The sequence below is a fragment of the Desmodus rotundus genome, chromosome 10 (assembly GCF_022682495.2).
Source record: "Desmodus rotundus isolate HL8 chromosome 10, HLdesRot8A.1, whole genome shotgun sequence".
NCBI classification, from domain to species: Eukaryota; Metazoa; Chordata; class Mammalia; order Chiroptera; family Phyllostomidae; genus Desmodus; species Desmodus rotundus.
The window spans coordinates 74541503-74552351 of NC_071396.1; the positions used below are offsets into that span (position 1 = coordinate 74541503).

The following is a 10849-nucleotide window of genomic DNA, read 5'->3' on the forward strand; positions in this document are numbered from 1 at the left end:
GCTAAATTAAATGGAGATAAGCAATCTATCAGATGCAGAGTTCAAAACACCATTTATAAGGATGCTCAAGGAACTTAGTGAGGACCTCGGCAGCATAAAAAAGACTCAGTCAGAAACAAAGGATACACTAATTGAAATAAAGAACAATTTACAGGGAAAACAACAGTAGAGTGGAGGAAGCTGAGAATTAAATAATGATTTGGAACATAAGGAAGCAAAAAACAACCAATCAGGACAAGAAAAAAAAGAAATGAATCCAAAAAAATGAGGATAGTATAAACGGCCTCTGGGACAACTTCAAGAGGTCCAACATTCTCCTCATAGGGGTGCTAGAAGGAGAAGAGAAAGAGCAAGAAACTGGAAATCTGAAAATATAGTGAAAGAAAACTTCCCTAATTTGGTGAAGGAAATAGACATGCAAGTCTAGGAAGCACAGAGTCCCAATCATGATGGACGCAAAGAGACCAACTCCAAGACACATCATTATTAAAAGGCAAAAGGTTAAAGATAAAGAGAGAATATTAAAAGCAAGAGAAAAGAAGTTAGTTACCAGAAGGTTTACAGATAGGAGGGGGAGTGGGAGAATGAGTGAAGAAGTGAGAGGATTAAGGAGTACAATAGGTAGTTACAAAATAGTCACGGGGATGTAAAGTACAGTATAGGAAATGGAGTAGCCAAAGAACTTACATGCATGATCCCTGAACATGAACAATGGTGAAGGGATTGCCTCAGGGAGTAGGGGGTTCTGGGTGAATTTGGCAAAGGGGGAAAATTGAGGAAACCTGTAATAGCATAATCAATAAAATATAATTAAAAATAAAATAAATAAAATTTTAAAACCTGAAAAAATATACAGATGATGTATTCTAAAATCGTATGCCAGAAACCTATATAATTTTATCAAACAATGTCACCCTGATAAACTCAATTTAAAAAGTTAAAAAAAGAAAATAAAATTATAGGCCAATATCCTGAAGAAAATAGACACTAAAATCTTCAACAAAATATAAGTAAACCAAATACAGCAATGCATCAGAAAGATCATACACTATGATCAAATGGGATTTATTCTGGGAATGCAAGTTTGGTACAACATTCACAAATCAATGAATGTGATATACATAAACAAAAGGAAGGATAAAAACCACACAATCATATTGATAGATGCAGAAAAAGCATTTGATAAAATCCAGCACCCATTTCTAAACAAAACTTTCAGTCAAGGTGGGTTAGAGGAAACACATCTAAACATAATTAAGGCCATATATATGAACTCACTTCAGCATCATATTCAATGGACAAAACTACAAGCATTCCCCTTAAGATCGGGAATAAGACAGGGACGTCCGCTTTCACTTTTCTTATTCAATGTAGTACTAGAAGTCCTAGCCACAGCAATCAGGGAAGAAAAAGAAATAAAAGGCATCCAAATTGGAAAGGAAGTAGTATAACCATCTCTATTTGCAGATGGCATGATACTGTACATAGAGAACCCCAAAGATTCCACCAAGAAACTACTAGAATTGATCAATGAATTCAGCAATGTATCAGAATACAAAATTAATATCCAGAAATCAGTTGCATTTTTATATCTCAATGACAAACTAACAGAAAGGGAGATTAAGAAAACAATCCCATTCACAATTGCTATGAAGAAAGAAATTGAAGAAGATACAAATAAGTGGAAGTACATACCGTGTTCATGGATAGGAAGAATTAACATCATTAAAATGTCCATATTATCCAAAGCAATCTATAGATTCACTGCAATTCCAATTAAGATTCCAAAGACATATTATATAGAACTAGAACAAATATTTCAAATATTTACATGGATCCACAAAAGGCCCCACATGGCAACAGTGATCCTGAGAAAGAACAAAGTTGGCAGAATCATACTACCTAATATCAAACTATACTTCAAGGCCATAATAATCAAAACACCCTGGTAGTGGCATAAATACAGATATATAGATCAATGGTACAGAATAAAGAGCCCAGAAATGAACCCATACCTTTATAGTTAATTAATACTCAACAGAGGAAGCAAGCACATACAATGGGCTAAAAATAGTTTATTCAATAAATGATGTTGGGAGAATTGGATGGATACAGGCAGGAAAATGAAACTAGACCACATTCTTACACACCACAGAAGAATAAATTCAAAATGGATTAAAGATTTTAATGTTAGACCCCAAACCATAAAAATCCTAGAACAAAACATAGGAAGCAGAATCTTGGACATTGCCCATAGCAATTTTTTATAGGATATATCTCCCCAGGCAAGGGAAACAAAAGAAAAAATAAACAAATGGAACTACATCAAACTAAAATATTTTTGCATAGCAAAGGAAATCATCAACAAAATAAAAAAGACAACCAACAGAATGGGAGAACATATTCACCAATACATCTGATAAGGGATTAATATCCAAAATTTACAAAGTACTTCTAAAACTCAAGTTAAAATAAATAAATATCACTATCCTAGACATCAATGAAGGGTATTTATGCAAGAGTATTTGTGCAAGGGTATTTGAAGAAGAGTATGAGAAAGGGCATCGAGACATCTCAGCATAACTAGAATGTTTGAGCTCTATCTTCAGGAAGGTATTTTAAGGATATACTTGATTGCTGTTATCTACACTTAGCACTCTTCCCCAGTCCTACCCCAGGCAACGACTGAGGGGTATTCCATTAGATTGTGTGATCTCTAGGACATCTATCTTCCATTATGTTCATTTTTCATATCTTTACAAAATCCTTAGAAAATTTTTCCTTATATCAAATATCATGATATGGCTTCTAATTGTGACCAAGAAAGAGTATATCCACTATAGACTGTCTCTCCTCCAGTTCACAACTAAAACCTCTGGGAAAAATACACACACACACACACAAAATTACCCGAGTAAAGGTAGGCCAATTGTAAACTGGAATCAAAACTTAAAAAAGCAACACATTTGAGAATGAATTTGCCAATTATTACCTTCTTTTGTCTTATGAGTTTGCCCCAAAGACAGACTCCAACTGCACAACTGTCAGCAGCAGTTATATAGGCAGTTAAAACTCTAAAAGAAATATTTTTGCACAGAAAAACTGAGAAATAGATACTCTGTGGAGCGGAGAGTGTAGGAGGCATTCTGGAGAGAAGCGAGCTGGAGAACAAGATGTCCCAACTGACTGTGTAAGAAATTCGACAAATCCCCAGTTAGCCTTGAGTTGCATATGTATGGGACAGACCCAAAGCAGCGTAGCAAAAGTTTTGAGAATTGAACTAAGTATTAAACCACCAACCAGGTCTCAGATTTACCTCTTAGCGATGTATGTGTTGAATAGACCCAAAGCAGCATCAACAAGGTTTAAAAACTGAACTGAGATTGGAACCACTACCCACAAAAAGTGATTTTTTTGTTCTAACAATCTGTTTATTATTTTTCCCTCCACTGAACTACTCCCCACACTGAGGAGTTTATTTGGAGTAGAGTTAGTCTGAAATCAGAGGTGCATTCCTCATTCATTTTGGACTTAGGTTGGGGCACTGCCCAGGCAGAATTAGTGTCTCCCTTTGAGTAGTGCAGAATGGGGACTTAGGTACAACCATTAAGGTAGCCAGGAGGGTTGATTGGCAGGCTGGAAGACAAATTCTCCCAATAAAGGCATTTTTATTTCCATAGGGAGCTGGGAGTTGGCTGTAAATGTTAAATGTTATGGAGGTTGGAGGAGTTAATTCAATGGAAGAGTTGCAGGTTGCAGAGAGAAATGAAGAGAATTCACTATAGTGGACCATCTGCAAGGTCAGTAGGGCCTCCTGTATGTCTTTACCGTCTCAGTGGGAAGGTGATGTAGGCATCATAGCCAAAGAGGCAGGTGGCGATTAGGCCCAATACCCCTTCAATGATTTCAGAGTGTCTTCCTTTCTCAGCAAGGACAGAAATGGAGATGATCAGGTACACAATTGCCGCAAAAAGGGTTCGGAAGAAATCACACCAGGGCCAGTTGATGCATTGTATGTTGGTGTGCAGACCACTCAAGTACAAGACAAAGAACAAAACTGCAAGGTTCATCTGCATCCCCGACAGAGAGTAGTATACTAGTCCTGAGACACGGAAGCAGAACAGAATCACCACGCAGAATATAATCTCAGCAAATAGAAGAATTCCCTTTTGGCTGCGTGAGAAGTTGATGCAGGTGGCCCAGCAGCTGGAGGCTGAGACATTTTGGGAATCCGCCATGGTGTCAGCCAGAGTCCTTGGGGGGCACAGAGGATCTGCTCACTTGATGGCAGGTTTGAGGATGCTGCTCACTCACATGTCCTTTCTGCTGTCTAGAAAGTGATTATAAAAACTTACAGTCTGAAGCTTACTGGGTTGATTACCTGCTAAAATAGTAATAATAATAATAATAATAACAACAACAACAACAACAACATCCCTTAGAAAATTTTAACAGGATTCATGTCTATAAAACTTAATATTCAAAAAGTTTATAATACAATCTGAAATTACTTAATAATTAAAGGACAAGGAAAACGTGACTATCAGGGGAAAAGATAATTGATGGTTGCCAAACCCAAGAAGACACAGATGTTGAAATTATAAGACAAAGACTTTAAAGCAGATACTAAAATAAACTCCATGATATAATGATAAATACACATGAAAGAAAATAAATGGAAAGATAAAAGTTCTTAGCAAACAAATTAAATTTTAGAAAAGAACAAAATTGGCCCTGGCTGGTGTGGCTCAGTGGATTGAGCACCAGCCTGAGAATCCAAGGGTCACTGGTTCAACTCCCAGACAGGGCACATGCCTGGGTTGCAGGCCAGGTCCCCAGTAACAGGTGCATGAGAGGTAACCACACATTGATGTTTCTCTCCTTCTATTTCTCCCTTCCTTCCCCTCTGTCTAAAAAATAAATAAATAAAATATTAAAAAAGAAAAGAACAAAATTGTATTAAAATATACACTCTACTGAATGAACTCAATAGCAGATTGAAAATGACAGAGAAAAGAGTCAGTGAACTTGGAGAGAGATTAATAAAAATTATTCAATTTGATGAATAAGAGAAAAAAGATTGAAAAAACTGAATAGAACTTCTGGGAATCATAGACTACATAAAAAATCTAACATTTATAACAATAAAGAAATTGGTGCAGAAGATAATTGCTCAAGCGATATTTGGGGAAACAATGGCTGAAAACTTTCCAAACTTGGTGAAAGATATTAACTTGAAGATTCAAGAAGTTCAACAAAAGTAAAACAGAACAAACACAAAGAAAACCACACACAGACACATTATAATGAAACTACTGAAAACTAAATGTAAAGAAAAAAGTTCTTGGGTAGGGTCCAAGTTGGAAGACCCTGCATTCACCTCCTACCATGGACACAACAACTGTACACCTACATATAAAGCAATTTCTTCTGAAGAACTGAGGGAATGCTGATTGAACAGCTTCTGCACAATACATGATAGAAGGACCACACAGAGAAAGGTAGGAGAGATGGAGACAAGGTAATAATGGGAACCCTATCCCCCTCTTCTGAGTCCTCCAGTAGGGAGGGAAATTACTGAGTGGCCCATGCACAGACTCACCAGCCCTGGGCACAGCAAAATATATAAAATTTAAAAAAATAAATAAAAACCAGCAGTTTAAAGAGGACCTAGGCTATACATAAAGGATATCTATTTACTAACCCTGCAGTGTTTGCCAAATGAGTGGGGAACTTCTAGGATTATCTCTAGGATCAGAGGTGCTGGCAAACATCATGTTTTATGTTCCCCTACCACTTCAAGATAGCATGGATGGGAGCACCATTCAAGCACTTGAACTGGCTTGACAAAGCTGCCTCAGTGAGTCATAGGCCCCTAGTCCAAACCTACTTTAGCAATTTCCCAAATGTGGCCCCAGTATTTCATTTCCCAGGACCTCCTGGCCTGAGCAACCTCAGCTCCAGCCATCCTGCCAGGCTGGCCCTAATGTGGAGTGCCCTGAAACCCCTTGACTATGACTGCTCAAGCTCTGGCCATCCCAACATTGCAGTCCCAGGGGTGAGCGCCCTTGGACTCCCTGACCACCACGTGCTCCAGCTACAGCTGGTCTGTCAAAGCTGCCTGGCACAAATAGTCTGCATAGGAGTCACTGCTCTGCAGGTCACTCTTTCAAGACTGGAAGAGGTAGCTATTTTGCCTCATTCATAGAAACTGCATAAAGTCAAACAAAATGAGGAGACAAAGGAATATGTTCCAAACAAAAGAATGAGATAAAAACCCTAATGAAACAAACATAAGTAATTTACTTTCAAAGTAATGGTTATAAATACACTCACTGAATGGACCGAGCACCAGCCTGCAAACCAAGGGGCCGCTGGTTCCATTCCCTGTCAGGGCACATGTCTGGGGTGTGGGCCAGGTCCCGGTGGGGGGCACACAAGAGGCAACTACACATTGATGTTTCTCTCATTCACTTTTTTCCCCTCCCTTCTCCTTTGTCTAAAATAAATAAATAAAATCTTTTATAAAATTAAAACAAAATATATTTTCTTGAAAGTGTGGGCCAAAAATGTGGGTGTGCATTATACACAGGAGCACATTAAACATGGCAAAATATGGTAATTTGAAAAGACACATGCACCTTTATGTTTATTGCAGCATTATTTACAACAGCCGAGATATAGAAGCATTAAGTGTCCATCAATAGATGAATGGATAAAGAAGACGTGATATATAGGTATAGATATAGACACAGATGTAGATGGAGATAGAGCTAGAGATAGAGACAGAGATAGAGATAGAGATGATGTCATTACTGAGCCATAAAAATAATGAAATTTTTCCATTTTCAACAACAGAAGTGTCCTTAGAGGGTATTATCCTAAGTGAAACAAGTCAGACAAAGACAAATACTACATGATTTCACTTACATGTGGAATCTAAAAACAAACAAACATACAAAACAAATCAGAACAGACTCACAGGTACAGGACAAAACCTGCTGGTTACCAAAGACATTATGAGATGAGCAATATAGGTGAAAGGGAAAAGAGCTAAAAAATTCCAGTTATAAAACAAATCATGGAGATGTAATGGAATATAGGCAGTGATATTGTTATAACTTTGTATGGTGATAGATGGTAACTAGATTGACTGTGGGAATCACTTTGTAATATATATAAATATCAAATCACTGCGATTGATATACATGTGAAACTAATAGATATTGTATGTCAACTGTACCTCAAACTTTTTTTAAGAAAGAGAAATTCTTAAAAGCAGCAAAGAAAAATTGACACATCACATATAGGAGAACAATGATGTTAATAATGATGGTGGACTTCTCAGCAGAAACCATGGAGGCCAGAAGATAATAGAACATTTTTTAAATAATAGGAAAGGATTGTCAACCTAGCATTCTATATCCAGCAAAAATATCCTTCAGGAATGAAGAAGAAATAAAGAAATTCTTAGGGAACATTTGAGATCTTGCTCCCTGGCACATGTCATCAGTTTGGCTCAAATAAACTTTTATAAAAAATTAAAAAAAAAATTCTCAAGTGAAGGTAAACAAAGAGAAAACATATATAATTAAAAGAAATGCTAAAGAAGTTCTTCAGACTGAAAGAATAATATCAGGTTAAACTTGGAACTTTATGAATGAAAGAACAAAAGCAACACTATCTGGGCAAATATAAAAGACTGTGTTTTGTTTAAGTTTCTTTAAGATATGTTTAATTGTTGAGAAAATTTTTAACATTGTGTGTGATGAATTTTTAATGCATGTTGATTGACTACGTGTGACAAATTATAACATAGAGGAGTGAGATTAAGGCACTTACGTGGTTGTAAAGCCTCTATGTGATACCTAAATAGTAAAATATTACTTTGACTTTGAAACATAGGCTTTTAAACAAAGACTTTGAAATGTTAAATATTCTACTATAATTTTTAAAGCAGAGGTATTCAACTGGGGGTGATTCTGCCCACCGGCGGGCAATGGATAATGTCTAGAGACAATTTTGACTACCATAATTGGGGGAGAGGTGCAATTGGCATTAGTGGGGAGGGGTCGGAAATGTTGCTAAACACCTAGAATGCGCAGGACAGTTGTCTAGAACAAAGAATTATATGGTCTGAAATATCAGTAGTATTAAGGTTGAGAACCTTTTTCCTAGAACAGTGAGAGAGAGAGGCAAAAAGCAATGAGGTAGAATAAACTACCCAAAAGAAGACAGGAAAGGGGGAACAGGGGAACAAAACAGCAGATAGAACAAACACAAAAGACATAGAAAAATAATAGAAAATCAAAGTAGTCATATTGGATTAAAAATCTATATGCTGGTCTATATTCTATATGCAAGAAACCCATTTTAAATATAAGGACTTAACAATAAAAGAATGGGAAAATATGAACCATGCAAACAAAGATGGAGGGGCTATTTTAATATGACAGAGTAGACTTTAGGACAAAGAATAGTATTAGGGATACAAAGGTCATTACAGATTCATAAAATGGTCATTTGGCCAAGAAGACATAACAAACCTAAATGGGTATGCACCTAATAATAGACTTTAAATACTACACAGGAATCAAAAACAAACCTTGACAAATTTAACTAAGTTAAAATCACACAAAGTGGATTAATTGACCATCATAAGATTATATTATAAATTAACAAGCAAGATTGTTCTATTTTAGTTTTGCATGTGGATGTCAAATTGTTTGATCACCAGTTGCTAAAAAACTACTCTTTCACCATTGAATTTTTGTCACCTTTGTTAAAAATCAATTGACCATTTTTTGTTTGAGTCTATTTCTGAATCTTTATTGTATTAAATTGATATAGATGTTTATCTTTACCTGTCTTGATAGCTGTAGCTTTATAATGAGTTTGAGTCAAGTATTGTAAGTGTTCTATTTCAAAGTTATTTTGGCTATTGTAAGCCTCTTATGGAAATTTTAGAATCAGCTTGCTAATATCTACAAAATACTCTGCTGAGATTTTGATTGAGATTACATTAAATCTATGGATCAGTTTGGGGAGAATTGACATCTTAATAGTATTAATTAAGCCTTCATATCAATGAACACTATACTCTCCGTTTATTTGGGTCTTCTTGTATTTCTTAGATCAATAATTCATAATTTTAGCACATATTTTACTAGATTATACCTAAATGTTTCATATTTTATACTATTGTACATTGTTTTCAATTTTCCATTTTTAATAGCTTTTGCAAGTTTATACAAATGCAATTGATATTTGTATTTTAACCTTGCATCCTGTGACTTACCTAAATTCATTTAGTAGTCCCAGTAGCTGTTTTATACATTCTTGGGTTTTCTATGTATTTTCAGCCAAGAGAGACAGATTGACTTATTTGTTTTCAATCGTATTTATTTTATTTCTTTTCATTGTGTTCTTGCACTGGATTGGTCCTTCAGTACAGTGTTGGATAGGAGCAATGTGATTGGACATCCTTTGCTTATACCTGGTCATAGGGGAAAGCATTCAGTTTTTCATCATTATTTTAGTGACAGGCGCCCTCTATTAAAATCTGAAAATTTCTTTCTATTCTTGGTTTGATGAGCTTTTTAAAAATTCAAATATGGATGCTTTTTTGGCATCTGTTAAAATTATTGTTTTTTTTTTATTCTGTTGATATGGTAAATTATATAGATTTTAAAATTCTAAACAAACATTTCATTCCTTGGATAAACCCCTAACTTATCATGAAGTATTATCCTTTTTATCCATTACCAGATTCACTTTGCTAACATTTTTAAAGGTTTTTTTTAATTTTTGGTGTGTGTGTTATGTTCATGTTCTTTTTCTTTCGTTTTTTTTTTCTTTTTCTTGTTGTTTGTTTTACTGTCGTGGCAATGCCAGCCTCATAAATTAGTTGGGAAGGGTTTTTTCCTCTAGCATTTTCTGGTAAACTTTGTATAGAATTGTTATAGTATCTTTAAATGTTTTGTATAACTTACTAGCAAAACTTGGAGGGTTCTTTTTTAAAGATTTTATTTATTCATTTTTAAAAAAGGGGGAGGGAGGGAGAAAGAGAGAAAGAAACATCAATGTGTGGTTGCCTCTCCAGCACCTACTACTGGGGACCTGACCTGCAATCCAGCCGAGTGCCCTAACTGAACATGGAACTGGCAACACTTTGGTTCCTAGGCCAATGCTCAATCCACTGAGCCATACCAGCTAGGGCTAAACCTGGACTTTTCTTTGTTGGAAGTTTTAAGCCATAATTCCATTTCTTTTGTACATGTTCAGGTTACTCATTTCTTCTTGAGGGAGCTTTGTTAATTTGTGTCTTTCAAAGAATTGTTCTATTTCATCGAAGTTATTATATTTCCTGAAATTAATTTTTTTATTATACAGGGTGAGGCAAAAGTTGGTTTACAGTTATTCATATGGAAAATAATAGCATAATTAATAAATAATAATACAATAACAAACTGTTTTTGTACTCACAATTGTAAACCTACTTTTGCCCCACCCTGTACTTACCTATTGTTTCTGTAACGTTTGCAGTGTTTCTCGTGATGGCCCCTCTTTCATTCCTAATAATGATAGTTTCTGTCTTCCGTCCTTTTTCTTGGTCTATTTGGCTAGAGGTTTATAAAGTTTACTATTTTTACAAGCAATCAGCTTTTGATTTCACTGTTTTTTCTATTATTTTTCTGTTTTCAAATTTATTGATTTCCATTCCTACTTTATTAATTTCTTCTACTTGCTTTGCATTTAATTTGCTCCTCTTTTTCTAGATTCTTAAGTTGAAACCTTAGGCTATTTGATTTTAGACCTTTGTTCTTTTCCAATACAAAACATCCAGTTC

At 35.5% G+C, this 10849-nt stretch overlaps 1 pseudogene; it reads right to left on the reverse strand.

The window, feature by feature from the left end:
- Nucleotides 1-3453: 3453 nt before the first annotated feature.
- Nucleotides 3454-4238, reverse strand: LOC112322662 (proteolipid protein 2 pseudogene; annotated as a pseudogene).
- Nucleotides 4239-10849: the final 6611 nt, after the last annotated feature.